We start from the raw sequence: 14,751 nt of genomic DNA, 5'->3' as shown, positions 1-14,751 counted from the left end.
TTGAAGATTCATTACACTATCCTATGTATTTTACCTGAGTCTTAGCACTTTTGGGCTTCTAGGAGTAAGTGGTTGCTTGAACCGGCGCCTATGCTAGGTCTTGTGTTCACCCTTTATGTTGCTGTGCTGGAGGCAACAAGCCCACCCAGTGCCCTGCAGGTTAGTACAGAAAAGCACTTCAGTGGCCCTGTGCAAGCCAGGCCGGGTCCAGGAGAATTGTCATTAAACCAGGGCTAATAACCACCAGGAATCACCAAAGATGCCTTCAAATCTCCACGCACTGTTATAGGGAATTTAAGCTCTTAACTGTAGGTGTTGTGAATCAAGTGATCAAAGCAGTGAAAAGAAGGTGATTTATGTGTTCTTTTTTGTCTAGCAGAAATGCTTTGTCCTCGTATTCTATTACCCAGAAAATTATTTCAGAAATAATAATCTGAAGGTTAATGTTAGAAAAAAGTGGAATGTTGACAGAAATGTGAACATTTCAACTCACTGTTCTCCTTTCTAGAGCTGTTACTCAGCTCAAAGTAAACAGGGGTAAACAGTGCTTCGGAGGTACCGGAGGACCCCAAATGGGCAGGGAGCAGTCTCACAGGCGAGAGTCCTCTCTTAATATCTGTAAACAAAGAAGGGAAGTGAAAGGCTGCACCAGACACCAATTCCACGCCACAGGTGTCATAGCTTAGGATACATCTGCTAGAGAAAAAACAAGCTTTGAAATTAAAGTGACTGTAAGACCACAGTTCATGCCTGGAAATTTACAGAAATGAAATCTTTGACAAATATGCCAATAGGCAAATGTCACCCTCACTACGGCTGCAGCCAGCAATGGTAGGGTGAAAGAGCTTGGGACAAGAAAAAGCAATGGTCGGTGTTGTCCCTTTTTGAGATAAAAACAGTGAAACAGTGAGGTGACCCCCTGGATGGGCTGAACAAGCTCATGTGCTGAAGATCAGCAGCAGCTGGGGGCTGCAGTGGTAATCATAGAAGCCCTTGGGAGGGAGGCATCACGAGTGGTGGTGGATCTGAAGAGCAGTGGTACAAATAACCAAAATGGCCTTCTACTTAACAATATGTTTTCTAGAGCTTGATATATTGGTGGGATTAGAGATTGCCTGAGCTGAGAAGTATCTGAAATAATCAAAGAGGCCAGCTGTTTTCTTAGTCTCTCAGCCTACCTTTGACTGATTCTTGGACTGCTGCCCTGGACCTATGAGAAGGTTAGTAATCTTGTCTGCTGATGCCTTATTATGTAGATTTTTTTCTGATTTATTATCTTACTATGTTTCTTTAATTAAATTTACTTTTGTGTAAACATCTTTGACCTGTGGAGATACTCCTCATTGCTTTGTGCCTTTATTTCTTAGGTTTCTGAGAGGAAGGCTTAAAGCATGGGGTTTTTTAAAGCTTTAAGAAGAAATTGGTAGAACTTGTACTGGCTTCTTGTAATCATTAAGGAGCATAATCAAGTTATGATTGCTACTGCTTGGGCAACCATAAACTTCTAACTCATCTTTATCTTTCCTAACAAGATCTAAAGTTCAATTATTTCCTATACAGTGTAATAATTATAACTTTGCATTTTTAGGAAATTTTGCTATGTAGGACTTGCACAGGATATTCCTCTCTTACTATTCTTTCTTAGAGAAGATCTGCATGGTTACAGCACATAGCGTTAGTGTGAACTGTATTTGACTTGGTAGTACTTTCCCCTGCATTTCTAAGTGCTTTTCCGGCTACGTGGTTTTGTGGTTGGCTCCAGCTCCACTGAAATCGGTGTAAAGGTTCTGTTACTAGTGGGAGTTGGTTTGGATCTTATCACATAGCCTAGAAACCAGTTAGTAAAATACAGATAAAAAATTCAGAGGTCTTTTGAAATAGCTGCACAGTATATACTAAATTAATCCATAGCTGAATTAATCTGTCAGGGAGATGGATTTCTTTCTGATAAAAGGGTTAAGTAATCCTTTTGCAAAACTATTGCACTGCTTTTTACAGAGATAACTTCTTTCACCTTTATATAAGTTTTCTTGGATCACTTGATCATCAGTTATATAAACTAAGCCTTAAAGCAGAGTTCTACAAAGTGCAAGTGTGTCTTGCTTGGATACCCAAACATAAAGTTTCAGTAACATATTGGGTGAAGGGGGTGAATTAAATTATGAAATAAAATGAAGCATTAATATGTTGGCAGTAGTAACGTCAGACAATGTTAAAAGCAATTAAAATGAACACTGTGTTTAGCCAGCCCATGTTGGAGTGTGTGTTTAAAGATACCAAAAGGCAGCATTGGGAATAACTATCCATTTGCAATAAACTCTCACTATTAACATCCTTGTTGTGAGGTGTAGCTTATTTTCCCCCCTGCCCTGCCAAAACAGTGTTGATGGAGGCAATGGGTATTCCCATAGGATGAGATCTGCTTTAGCTCAAGACCATGGAGGGGATTTCCTGCCCTACAGCATGTTATTCCAGCAGTAATTAATAGGTCTGTCTGTATATGTTTCCTGTAGTATCTGACTTCCACTGAAATATTTTCAGTAGCACCAATATAAGAGGAGATATGTCGCAGAGCATAGTCATCAATGAGTGTATATCACACACACATGCACTGTGTTGCTTCTTGCATTGCTTTTTCAGTTTCAGAAGCAGACAGATCTAGACTTGTGTGTGTATACGTGAGAGGATGAGAAAAGGCTCAGTCCGTTATCTCCTAAGGCAGGAAAAATATCTGTTCTTGCAATGCTATGTTTGTCTTGGGAGGCAGAAAGCCCAGTCTAACATTGAGCCTGGGAGTACCAGGAACCCAGAGCCTGAAAAGGTAGTTGGAGCTATGGATGTAGGGATTTCAGTGAATGATGAGGCTTCATGAATGAAGGAGGTGGTTGAAGGCAGTGGGGACCAGACTGAAGGGAGATGGGAAGCCCGGAGGATATGGGGTGGGGAGAGGGACATGCACTAACAGCTGGGGATGAATGGTGACAATTGGTAAGATAAGTTGTAAGCCAACTGGAGCATAAGTATGTAGAAGAAGAAATAGTGAGAGGAGGTGAACAGACTGAGTGAGGCTAGGATTAAATGAATGAATGACACGGGAATAAGGGTTTTCTTTTACTAGCTTTTTGATGGCAAGGAACACTAACAGGATAAAGTGTTATATTCACAGAATAGTTGGGGTTGGCAGGGACCTCTGGAGATCATCTGGTCCAACTCCCTGCTCAAACAGTGTCACCTACAACAGGTTGCCAAGGACCATGTCCAGTTGCATTTTGAATATCTCCAAGGATGGAGACTCCGCAACCTCTCTGGGCAACCTGTTCCAGTGTTCAACCATCCTCATAGTAAAGAGGTGTTCCCAGCTCTCTCAGCTGGCTTCTCTCATTTCCTCACCAAATTTTTACCTTTCCTAGCAAAGCACTTCCCTTTGACCAGGCTGGGAAGGACTGCAGCTTTGTTGAATACCTGCACTTAATTCCACCAGGAACATCAAAGATCAGCAGAGAGGCCTTGCAATACAGCCTCTTCAGTTCAGTTTTACTTCGCACTGTTGTGAGTGTTCAGACACTATGCCAATGAGTGGCATAAGTAATTAGACAGATCAGAAGGTGGATGATAATGTGTAAAAGTAGATAGAAAATGGATTTCCTTGACATTGCTTGGAAGTCAGTCTTATTCAGGGTATTGCAAGGCTGTAGTTAGGTAGGATACGATACCACAAAGGAGACTGGGGCAAGCATACTCTTCATATTGGAAATAACTCATCAGGAGGAAGTCTCTGCACTACTCCAAGATCATCAGTCCCCATGCTAATGCAGCCTTTGGGTTGATTTTTTGGGGGGTTGATCTGACAGTTAGAGAAGGTGTGTAGATTTGGGACCCATACAGATTGTAGTACCAAGCTGCAATTAGGGGTTCATGCAGTGCCATAACTAAGAAGATATTATCCATCTTCCCTTACTCCCTGAGGTGGCTCAGGGTGAACTTTCTTTCTTCCACTACCACAGAAGTTCATGATTAAATAACAAAATTAACATCTTCAAGAAACATCTCTCTCAAAGTTTTTTCCTTTGGGGTCATTTCAGTTAGATGAAGCAGGCATTAGATGGAAAAGAAGATCTTTGTTTCTTCAGGACTCTTCCTCTGATTCAATTTCCTATTTGCTCTTCGTGGCTCTCTTGTACTTGAGATTGTCACAGAGAATTTTGTCTGTACAGGGCACTAAGTAGCGGGACCACAAGAATTTCTCACACATGATAAACATTTGCTAAATATATTTAAGATAGCAAGGCTGATGTTCCTACTGCTGTTCCCCTTCAAAAAAAAAAAGGGGGGGGTGGGGGAAGCATCCCTTGAAATTTATATCAAGAATCACCTTCAGATAGAACCTCTCTTAGCAATCAGTTGCAATGAAACAAGTTTAACACTTCTTCCCCACCCCACCATTTGGAGGTCACTTCTGTTAAGTAACGACAGTATTGCTATATTTATCCACTAGCTGACTAGTGAAAAGGAATTTTACTTAACTGTAATAAGACTAGAAATTCACAACTTAGAAGCTTCAATTCACAGGATCAGGGTTTTTTGTGTGGTTTTTCTTTTGTTTTGTTTATTTTTTCCTTGCATTGTCAATCCATGTGATATCTGAGTCTGACTTAGAGTGAACTTTTAATTTCTCCAGGGTGGGGTTTTTTCTGTCCTGTCAAAGGCCTTCGGGATTGATATCTTAAAATAAACTAAACAATCTCTGTTTTGTTTTTAACCAATTATAAAGACTTCATATAAATAACATCCAATAAAATCCCTAGTGCAACACATTGCAACAATCAGTAGAGTGCTTTCTTTTGCATACAACTTTCTGTCTATTCCACATGAGAACTTGCAGGTTTATTTACTGGATTTGTTGAATTAAAGACAGCTGTACTTTGTGCTCTGAACTTTACTGTTTATCTGTGTAGCAGTATTCAGTATAGGCACCTTTAAAGGAGAGATGTTAACTGTGCCACAGTATTCTTGATTGACAGTACTTGCAGTACAAAAGGCCTAGAATTTCTGACAATTATTAAAAAAAAAAAGTTTGCCTAATCTTAATCATATGATGATAAATCTGTTTTTCTATCACTTTTTCTTTTAAATCAGGAAAGATTACACTGATCTAGTTGTGAAAGACTGCTGCTATTGCTGTGTCTTGGAAATGACCACAGTGATAATAGTTTTCAACTGTATTGTGGCATTTTGAGGTTCATATCCCTGTGCTGAGCTCTCTGGCTGCAGCCCTGGAATTTCCATCTTGTCTCTGTTCCATGGAAATCCATCTCAGAATGGGGGGGGGGGAATGGTTAAACCCTGAAAACTACTGCTGCATCCAAAAATGGTTTATTGCCCAGTTTCAGTTTACAATGTGGTACAGTTTAAATGGCAAATATTTTGTCTTGTTAATGATAAATGTTAAGTGATCAGTTTTCAAGGTGCTTTAGAGGGTGCCTATGAATTTACTCTGCAGCCCTCACATGCTATTTTAGGGTTTTGTCTTTAACATTGTCTGTATTTTTTTGTCCTTTTCCAGTGTGTGTGTGTTTTTGTTTTTTTCTAATAATGTCAGCACAGTAAGAATAACTGCCTGTCATTACCAAGAGCTTCTTGCTTGCTTGGAACCTAACCAATTATAAAAGAAAACCACCTATCAAAACTACCATTCTCTTCTTTCTCCTTCCTCAAATAATATATTGATTGTAAGGGACTCCTCTAAAGAAAATAGTTCACAAAGAGTCGCATCATCCTCTCAGCCGCATGGGTGCAGTTCCCTCCTTTTGGAACTAGCTGTGTTTTCATGGCCTTTTAGAAATACATGGAAGGGAAAGGAACAGTCTTCTTTTGGTCCACAAGATAAGTCAGGTTATTCTCAAAGCCAAGTACCTTTTTTTTTTCCTCCTGAAAGAAGAGGTGCAAACATTATAGAAAAACTTATCCAACAGCTATGGTGATATCCTGAGGTTCAAAATACTCTTGTTCCATCCCCTGAATTGCTAATGACTTCTTCTGTGACCTTCAGCGACAAACTCATGATAGGGTCTAACTCGCTTGCATTTAGATGTTCTAGTTTAAGCAGTCATCAAGGGTGCCTGCATAGGTGCCAGACAGACATGTCCAGGGGGTGTTTTAAGACTAGCCCTCTCAAAGTCTGAATTCCCCCACTACAAGCGGGGATAAAGCACTCCGCTGCATCAGAAAGGTATCACGAGGATAAATGCATCGAAGAATGCAAGGCATTTGCACTTTGACATTACAGCTGTGTTAGTGTTGGAGACAGATCACGTTGTGGAGACTTCGCAACAAACGTGGTCAGAAAAGTTATTGTGTCAGGGTAGCTGTGTGATAGAAAATGGAGTTTGGATTGGCCTGTGATTCTGAAATTTCCTTAGGCATTTGTGATGACTGAAGATACAGAGGCTGTAAGAATGGTAATTACTGTCTTCAACTAGAGGAGGACTGAGGTATTTCTGTTCAGAGATAAGCTGAACTCTAAAAGGGAGAGGAATACATGCAGAACATTAAAAGAGAAAATGAAAGGCAGTGCCAACTGATTGTAAGCACTAATGAGGGTTTGCAACGACGAGCAATAAATGAGCAAGCTGAGTAGAAAGCAAGCTTTACTGTAAAGCAAACAACAGGTCTTCACTACCAAGACACATACGTCCCAGTGTAACAGCCTGACAGCAAAGGCTACTCTTAGAGGAATCTGGAGGGAATGTAATGTTTGAAGATTGCCTAGAAGTAAGCGCTCAAAGCTCACAGGTTGACTTAATCAAAGCAAGCCACCCATTAACTTTCCCTTTTTTTTTTTTTCTTTTTTCTTTTTTTCTCCTCCTTTCCCCAGGGCTTTATATGTCAAAGGAGCTTTCTTCTCTGGACAGAGAAGGGTTTTCTCTACACTTTTGTTAGCACTGGGTGATCCTATAGCAAAAATACAATCAAAAAGCCTTTTATACCTTGCTTTTAAACTAGTTCAAGTTTGTGGGGGGCTTTTGCGGGTTGTTTTTTTTTTTTTTTTTTTTTGTGGTTTGTTTTGGGTTGGTTTGTTTCCTCCAACGTAAGGATGGAGTTTGTATTATAGACTCTTGTGTTTATTCCTACTGCCCACCTTGTTTCAGCTCCTGAATCTTGATCCAGGGTTTCCCCTCATTACAGGCACTCCGAAGACCTATTCTGTAACGGTGAAGCAATGGGATACTAACTAGCAGCATCCTACCGTGAAACCCCGTATCTTTTCTGGAGCTCAGACACTGATCAAATATAACTGGCCACAGTGGAACAGTGTTAGTGGACATGTGGGGCATAACTGTGATGGGGCAAACCTTCCTCGCTGGGAAAGAAGGAGCAGTGAACTGAATTACCAAAGCTGGAGAGCTAAATCCAAAGACAGTTGTTAACCTTAAAAAGCTCTCCTCCTAAGACCTTCTGCTTTAGCAGAGAAAAGCACTGTATACTTCATCATTCCCTCATGGTAACTGTCAAAGAGTTAATATAGGCCCATCATGTGGATTAGCTTTTGGAAGGGGAAAATAGGGAGATAACCAGCAACTGGCTGGGTTGGTGGAACAAGGCCCTCATCTGAATGCCCTACAGTTGCCTTGGTCACAAGACAGAGTCTGGCAGAGCTGCTCTTGTTCCACTCCCAGTCTCTGCTGTGATCGTAATCAGAGGTCACACCATGAACTTTGCTGAATTTGGAGCTCTGTTGGTATTTATCATTCCAGCAAACAGCATACTTGCTAGCCCAATGAATTAAGTAGCTCACTGGGATGAAGTTGCAACACATAATGTTCGTTACTTTATTGTGAAATAAATAAACGTATTATGGAATAGCATAGATTATCAGAAAAGGCTATAGAAAACCAACATCCTCTTTGTCCCTATGGGCAAGATTATCAGGTCATAGCATAACTTTAGAAACAAGGAGTTGTGAGACTTGCTAAAAATTACAGGTAAATATCAGCTATAAACTCCTTGTTATTTAACCAGTTTTGTGCCCTTGATTTGCCTGGCCCTAGTTATATGGTCAATTTTTCTTGCTTAGGAAATAGAGTAACTTAAAGAATGGGTACTATGATAGTTATGACAGTATTTCATTTCAATACAAACCTCAACAGTTCTGTCTCTGAAACAGAAAAGGGGAGCCCCAGCCTTCTGAAGTACACAGGCTTGATTTTTTTTTTTTTTTTTTTTTTTTTAAAGACAGACAGACAGACATAGATAATTCTACATTCATAGAAGAAAGTAAGCTGTTCTGCTCTCTTTGCTGCTTACAAATGGCCAGTATGTTGCTAAACAAATAGCATACATTTGCAGAAATAAGGGAAACACTTCTCTGAATAGCTCATGGCATTAAAAATGTGTTGTTAGGTTGTTAGGCCAGATTATGGGAACATTGAAGAAAATTTTTTTTTTAAATAACAAGAAAATGAGAAGCAATTTAAGGATAGGGAGAAGACTAGCTGGACATCTTAAAAAGGAGTTGCAAAGCAGTAAGAGATGCATCAGCATAGTAAAGGCAACTTTCAAGTCTGATGTCCAGAGGGACTTCCATTATATCCATAGATACCGAAGTATTTGGGGAGGGGAAAAGGCATAATAACAATGAACTCAGCTGGCAGTAGTCAGAGGTGGAAAGAACAAGACTCTTCTGTAGAAGATAAATGAAACCTCAATATTAAAAACAGGAAGAAAGATAATTATCTTACCAAATTTGTACTTTGAAGGGTAGTGATACAACACTTAGAGGATAAAGGATGAGTGGCCCATATTTGAATGCTGCAGAGAGTCTAGGAAATACGTACGGAAGAAAAGTGATCATCCTTGTTGAGAGGAAAATTGACCCACTACTCTTTGAGCAACATAATGATGATCTAGGTTATTATAGCAGGAGAAAGGACTAAGTGATTCAGTGCAACTACTCTACTGCTATCCATAAGAATCAGCTCATTCTCATCTGCTGTAATCGGGTGTAATTAGGTCAAAAATGAGCAAATGAGTATACTTCAGGCTTGGCCTGCCCACATTTGATTTTGATTTAGACTTAGTTCTGCAGTTTTATCTGCTTCACATGCCTTGAAAGAGGCAGTTCCAGTTTGTGATCCAGGACACTCTGCAGCTGTTTATCACTCCCATCTTAGCAAAAAGGCAAGATCTATGAAAAAAGCAGCAAGAGGAAACAAGCAGTAAAACTGTAACTAATAGCATTCATTAGCTCATTCTGCTAATAACTAAAGTATTACTTAACAGCAATATTTGTTTTCCTATTTAGCTTAATGACAAATGCTCCCATTAGGCTTAACTTTTACTTCTGTAACAATAACCAAGGTCTTCACTTTACTGAAAAAAGAAAGTGATGATTGCCACCCAATGGGGACAGATGGGGATTAGCCTCTATATAATAAATACTGTGTACATTTGTAAACCTAGTTCTCTTATTTTAGTAATTCCTGGCCAAACTGGCTTGGAAATATGATAGATATTCCATAAATGAGACTGGCACAAAAGTTCTTGTTTGTTTCTTTTTCCTCTATTCCCATTGCCACACGATTTCACTGTTCTCCACAGCTCTCAGCCCTGCTTTGAATTGAGTCCATTCTTGGACGTGGTATTCTCAATTCAGATCCAGTAAGTTATAGAAAGTAAGCTCAAATGTTGCCAGGGAGCCATGTTTAATCACTTATCTCAGTGCTCAGAGTTGCACTTTCACGGAAGCAGCCTTTCTGCTTGAACTCAGACGCTGAAATCCTTGCTGCAGCTTCCCTGGATAGCGTAGCTCTCATAGGTATGCCAACGGGCCCGGTGGTGTGGCCACTATCGGTGCCAGGTGGTTAAAAAGCAGCAAATAGATTGAACAGCAGAGTTCAGAGCAATGTCTCTCTCCTAGCATTAGAAGTTCACAAGTTTTATTTTAATGATACAGATGAACAAGACAATTCAGAATATCATCAAATCCTTCTGACAAATATCTTCACTCTCTCCTTTCCTCTAACATACTTATTCAAATGGACCCTTCAAACTTCAATCTATAAGCAACTTGCAAAACAAACAAACAAACAAAAGCTTGAGAAGGGGGAAAGGAAGATCCTTGTCCCCTCCCTGTGCAATACAGAACAAGTCAACAGACTTCTGATAACAGAGGAGCCGATGAGCCAAAGCCCCATTTTAAAAGAACGGTGCTTTATGGTGCAGAGACAAATGATCAGACCAATGACCAGACAAGACTTTTTCTCCAGCAGGTCTCTTGGAATTTATAGTTTAAATACAAGAGTGGGTTGGGAACTATCATAAGGAGCTTCAGCTTCCCTGAAAATATAAAGCTTTTCTGGAACAGAGCTGTGCAGTTAAAACTGGGGAAAGAGGGAAGTGGGATCTGAGAATATTGGGAAAAATTTGGAAGGAATATCAATATAAATGTTAATGCTTTTATTTTACATGAAACAGGATCCAGAAAGCCAGGCTTGATGTAGGATGCAGTAAATGAAAGGAGCAATTGAGACAATGAGAACAGCTGCTCTAGTATTTTTAATTCCAACAGTCTACATTTGAAGTGTGATCTCCAAAAGCTGTGTCTTCATTGGGGGTGAAGGGTCTGTGGTTGGAGAACACCAGCTGGGAGGAAAACTGTCAGAAGCTTGCATAAAGCACCATTTAAAAGCTGAGTGCACTGGCTGAAAGCAGACTTTTGGGTTACACAGGCAGAAAACTGGTAGATGTTTGGACAGAGTATAATAAAAAAACCCTTGTTTTCACTCTAGTGAGTTTTAAATTATGGAAATTAATTAGAAACAGTCCAAGGAGGCAGATGACCATGGGTACATCTGTACTACTACATTAAACAGAGCTAGTCACAGATGGGCAATGCCCTAACTACATAGCTCTTGGCCATGGGTTTCCTCTGGGCCCTCATCCAGCACTTGTATAGCATAATGATTATTTCTGTGTGGTGTCTAAAATCGTGTGAAGGCTTCGGTTTCAGTCTGCCAAACCAGTGTTTTCATAGGTTGAAACTGAGGGCATGGGTTGCATACCTTGACATGAAGCATGCTGACTGTTTGGGGATGCAGAGTCTGCTGGGGGACTGTGCAAGAGCCAGACCTGGTTTAGTCATCTCCATACTGTCTACTGGGAGCAGTCCCTGCAAGTGTTATCCCCTTGGCGTTATTTGGGACTTGTTGACTCAGGCCAGATCTATGCCAAGGAGTGTGTTAAGCGGTGTGGGTGATTTAGGGCCCAGTGAGTGAGCTCATTGCCTGGTCCTGTTTTACTAAGCAGTACAGTGCAAGTATTTTCATTAAAACAGAGGGGATGGGAATCAGTACAAGATCAAAAACAGACTGGTGACTAAATATGGCTTTGCCAGTGATACTCAGGGAATCATGGCACAATGTGCACATTATGCCTATCAGGACCTCCAAATGCAATGACTGTCTTCTTTCTCATGTGGCACAGTTTCTCTCTTCCCCAACAGCAGTGTCCCCTCTGCCCCAAAACCACCCAGCTCCATCCAGCATTATAGTGCCTATGGCTTGCTCTAAAGGAGAGACTGCTGGAGGAAAGCTGAAAGACTTATTGGATAAAGGATTGTGCATGGAAATAGGAAGTGCTAATATTATTGTATACAATGTCAGTGCATTGGTGGAATACCATAGACAACCTCGATGGGTGCAGGAAAGGATTAATAAAATAAAGCTGATGAGGGATTTTTAGACAAAGTAAGTTTAGTTTAATTAAAAAAAGAGAGAGACAATTCACTGAACCTGAAATGTGTCATCTGAAATGAAGCTCTGATGAGCTTCAGCAGAATCCAAGATAGGGCTGGATTGCCGGGTGTCTGCCAGCAGCCAGACCCTTTGCCCTCACTAAGCTCAGCAGACAGACTACACCAGGGTCTGACGCTCTGAGACTGGGATTTCAGATGCTCTGACTCTAGGGCAGCCAGATTCAAAACATAGGAGCAAAGCACCTGGGGTCTCCACTCCAGCCTGAGCTTGGGATCTTGGGCAGCAAAACTGATATCACAGTTGATGTTCATGTGGACAGTTTTGGAATGACATTCTCAGAAATTCAGTTCACCAGAAATTTCGAAATGTTTGGGTTCTGGTCCAAATCAGAAAAAAAACAAAAGAAAAACAAGGGGGGGGAGGGGAAGAGAAGTGTTTCCAGGGAAGTGGAAATTCTCCTTTTTGGTCAGATTCACAACAGGATGATTGGGGAAATAAAGTAGAAAGCATAATTAGGGAAATCTCCATTCCTACTACAATCAGCTGTTGTAGCTGTCCCAGATCTGTCTCTGGCAGATTTGGGGAAAAAAAATATGTACGAGTCTGTCCCAAGATGTGAGTGGATTTACAGATGCAACGTATTTTACTGGAACCACTTGGACATGTACATACCAAAACTCAGTAATGCTACTGTTATAACTCTTGTTCTGCCAGCCCCAACCCGTCCTGCCCAGCTGTACATGACTCTGACTTTCTGCATGGATAGAAGTTGGAGGTTCCAGTCCTTCAGGCAGCTATGAAATCCCAGGATTGATGTTCCCTTTCTCCTCTGTAGTATCATAAAGATGATCAATGTTCTACAGATTATAGCTTCTATCTATAGATAGATAGAAGGCTTCTTTGTTATTCTGGAAACACAGAATATTAGAATGTATAGTGACTTCCATCATATTTCCCTGCCTTCAGGGAAGTTAATGATTTACTTCATACTCTAAATTAAACTTCAGGAACCCAAAGTAAATATTCCAGTGGCACCTCTATACAGATACTTTAGCCAGGCATGGATTTATCTGGGAGCAGAGGTAGAGACAAACAGAACTTTAACCCGGTACCATCAGTATGTGACAGAGACATGGCCCCAGCCATGCTGACCACCTCATCGTGCCCACATGGGCTACAGACACACTAGCTGAAAACTACTTTGAAGCTATGAAATGAAAAGGTTAAACTTATGAGAACAGGAAACAGCACTTTTGTGACAGCTGTTTTTTATTAAAGGAAGTGCATGTAAACCTATCATATAATAACTGTATAATGTAGTACACAAGAAATCATGAAGGTGATCTCTGGGGTGAAAGTAGATGGTGTTCTTGCTAAACAGAGTATATGCAAGTAGTATAAGTCTCTAAATGTTACAGGGCCCTTCTCTTGGCTGTGTCAGATGATTTATGGGATTATTTCTGTACGGGCTATTTCTAGATGTGGCCTATGTCAGAGGTTCCAGTTGGCTAGATATCTAAGCATCAGTTTACAAGTGTCAGGATCAGTGGAATTTTATCAAGTACAGTTAAAGGGAACTGGATAGGACACATCTGCTGGCACTTCATTTTGAGGTTATAACTGTTGTGGGGTTTTTTTTGTTTTTTTGTTTGTTTTTTTTTAAAAAAAAAGGCTAGGTAAATGTCATTGCCATTGAGTGAAGCCAGTTAAAACACGACATTTGCAAATGCCTTCAGGGACAATATCTAAGTGTACTGGTCTCAAGTCAACAATGATAGATAACTGCACAATTTGACTCCACCACCACCACAGTGAACAGAAACATGAGATTGGCATAGAAGTTTGAAAAAGACCTCTTCTCCTGTTTGGTCTCTCTGTTCTGAGTTTCTGCTCACCTGGTCAATAATGTTAAAAAAAAATCTTGTTCAAAGACAGAATATGAAATAAGCAACATGCTAAGATTTAATTTTAAACATAATGTCATATTCCATATGTATTTGATTATTTCAAGTTCACAAAGCAGATTTGAACACTTCCTTTAAATAAATAAAGGAATAATGACAAACCAAGTAAAAAAAAAAAAAAAAAAAAAAAAGAGAGAGAGAGAGGAAATGCAGGAAATCCACAAGAGGAGCAAGAAAACTTCATACGTGACCACAGTAATGACTTAATTGACAAAACATACACTTACTTAGAATGATAACTCGCAGAATAATACTATTTGATATTAAAGGTTATAGCCTTGAACTGGTCCTGAATTCTAGAGTGGAGAGGAAGTCACTCTTGCTAAAAGTTTCTGAGTAATGGTAAAAGAAGAACTTATCTGCTACCATTATTAGACCAAACCACCCAAGCAGAGAATGTCTGGTATGGAAGCTTTTTGCCATGAACAACTTGCCAAATCATTCAACACATAAGATTAGAGAGTCATGAGTGAGTTTAACTGCCCATAGAAACTGTTAGGAAAGGAATACATCAGGACAGGGATTGATTAGCCAACTCTAAATTGAAAAACATTAGCCACCATTTTTGGTGCAGTAGAAAAAAAACAGAGGAGAGAGTCTCTTCTAGATGTGGTTCTAACCAGTGATGTGTAATTGTTTGAGAATATGATGGCAAAAGGCAACTTGGAGATGGTGACTATGAAATTATAGAATTCACAATCCTAAGAAAGAAAGTAGGCAAAAAACAAACAAACAAACAAAAAAAGTACCTGAAAGGAGACCTCAGTCAACTCAAGTCAAAGTTTCATGAAAAGAAAGTCAAAGGAAAATGTATTTAAGTGCCTGTGGCACAAACATAAGCTATCCTATCAAAAGAGAGGCCAGGAAAACTAGTAAGAGATGAGTTTAGGTAAACCTGAAGCTTTTAATCAATCTCAAATTCATCAAGTTCAATGTGGAAATTAAGTCAAATTTTAAAACATATATAACAGCATGAATGTATAAAAACAGTCAGAAAACCATGACATAAAAATGATATGCAATTACAAAAGACT

The 14,751-nt window shown here is 39.9% G+C and overlaps 1 long non-coding RNA gene across 2 annotated transcripts in view; it reads right to left on the bottom strand.

The window, feature by feature from the left end:
• The window catches only part of LOC135325025 (uncharacterized), a 35,326-nt gene that overhangs the window by 11,444 nt on the left and 9,131 nt on the right, over positions 1–14,751 (bottom strand). Inside the window, exon 4 of one of the 2 annotated variants that reach the window (XR_010386246.1) lies at positions 494–616. The exons of the other annotated variant lie outside the window; for it this stretch is intronic. This is a non-coding gene — a long non-coding RNA (uncharacterized LOC135325025). The remainder of the gene's footprint in view (positions 1–493; positions 617–14,751) is intronic. 2 annotated transcript variants of the gene reach the window in all.

The sequence above is a fragment of the Dromaius novaehollandiae genome, chromosome Z (genome assembly GCF_036370855.1).
Source record: "Dromaius novaehollandiae isolate bDroNov1 chromosome Z, bDroNov1.hap1, whole genome shotgun sequence".
In the NCBI taxonomy this organism is placed as follows: Eukaryota; Metazoa; Chordata; class Aves; order Casuariiformes; family Dromaiidae; genus Dromaius; species Dromaius novaehollandiae.
This window is presented reverse-complemented; position numbering and strand designations above follow the sequence as displayed.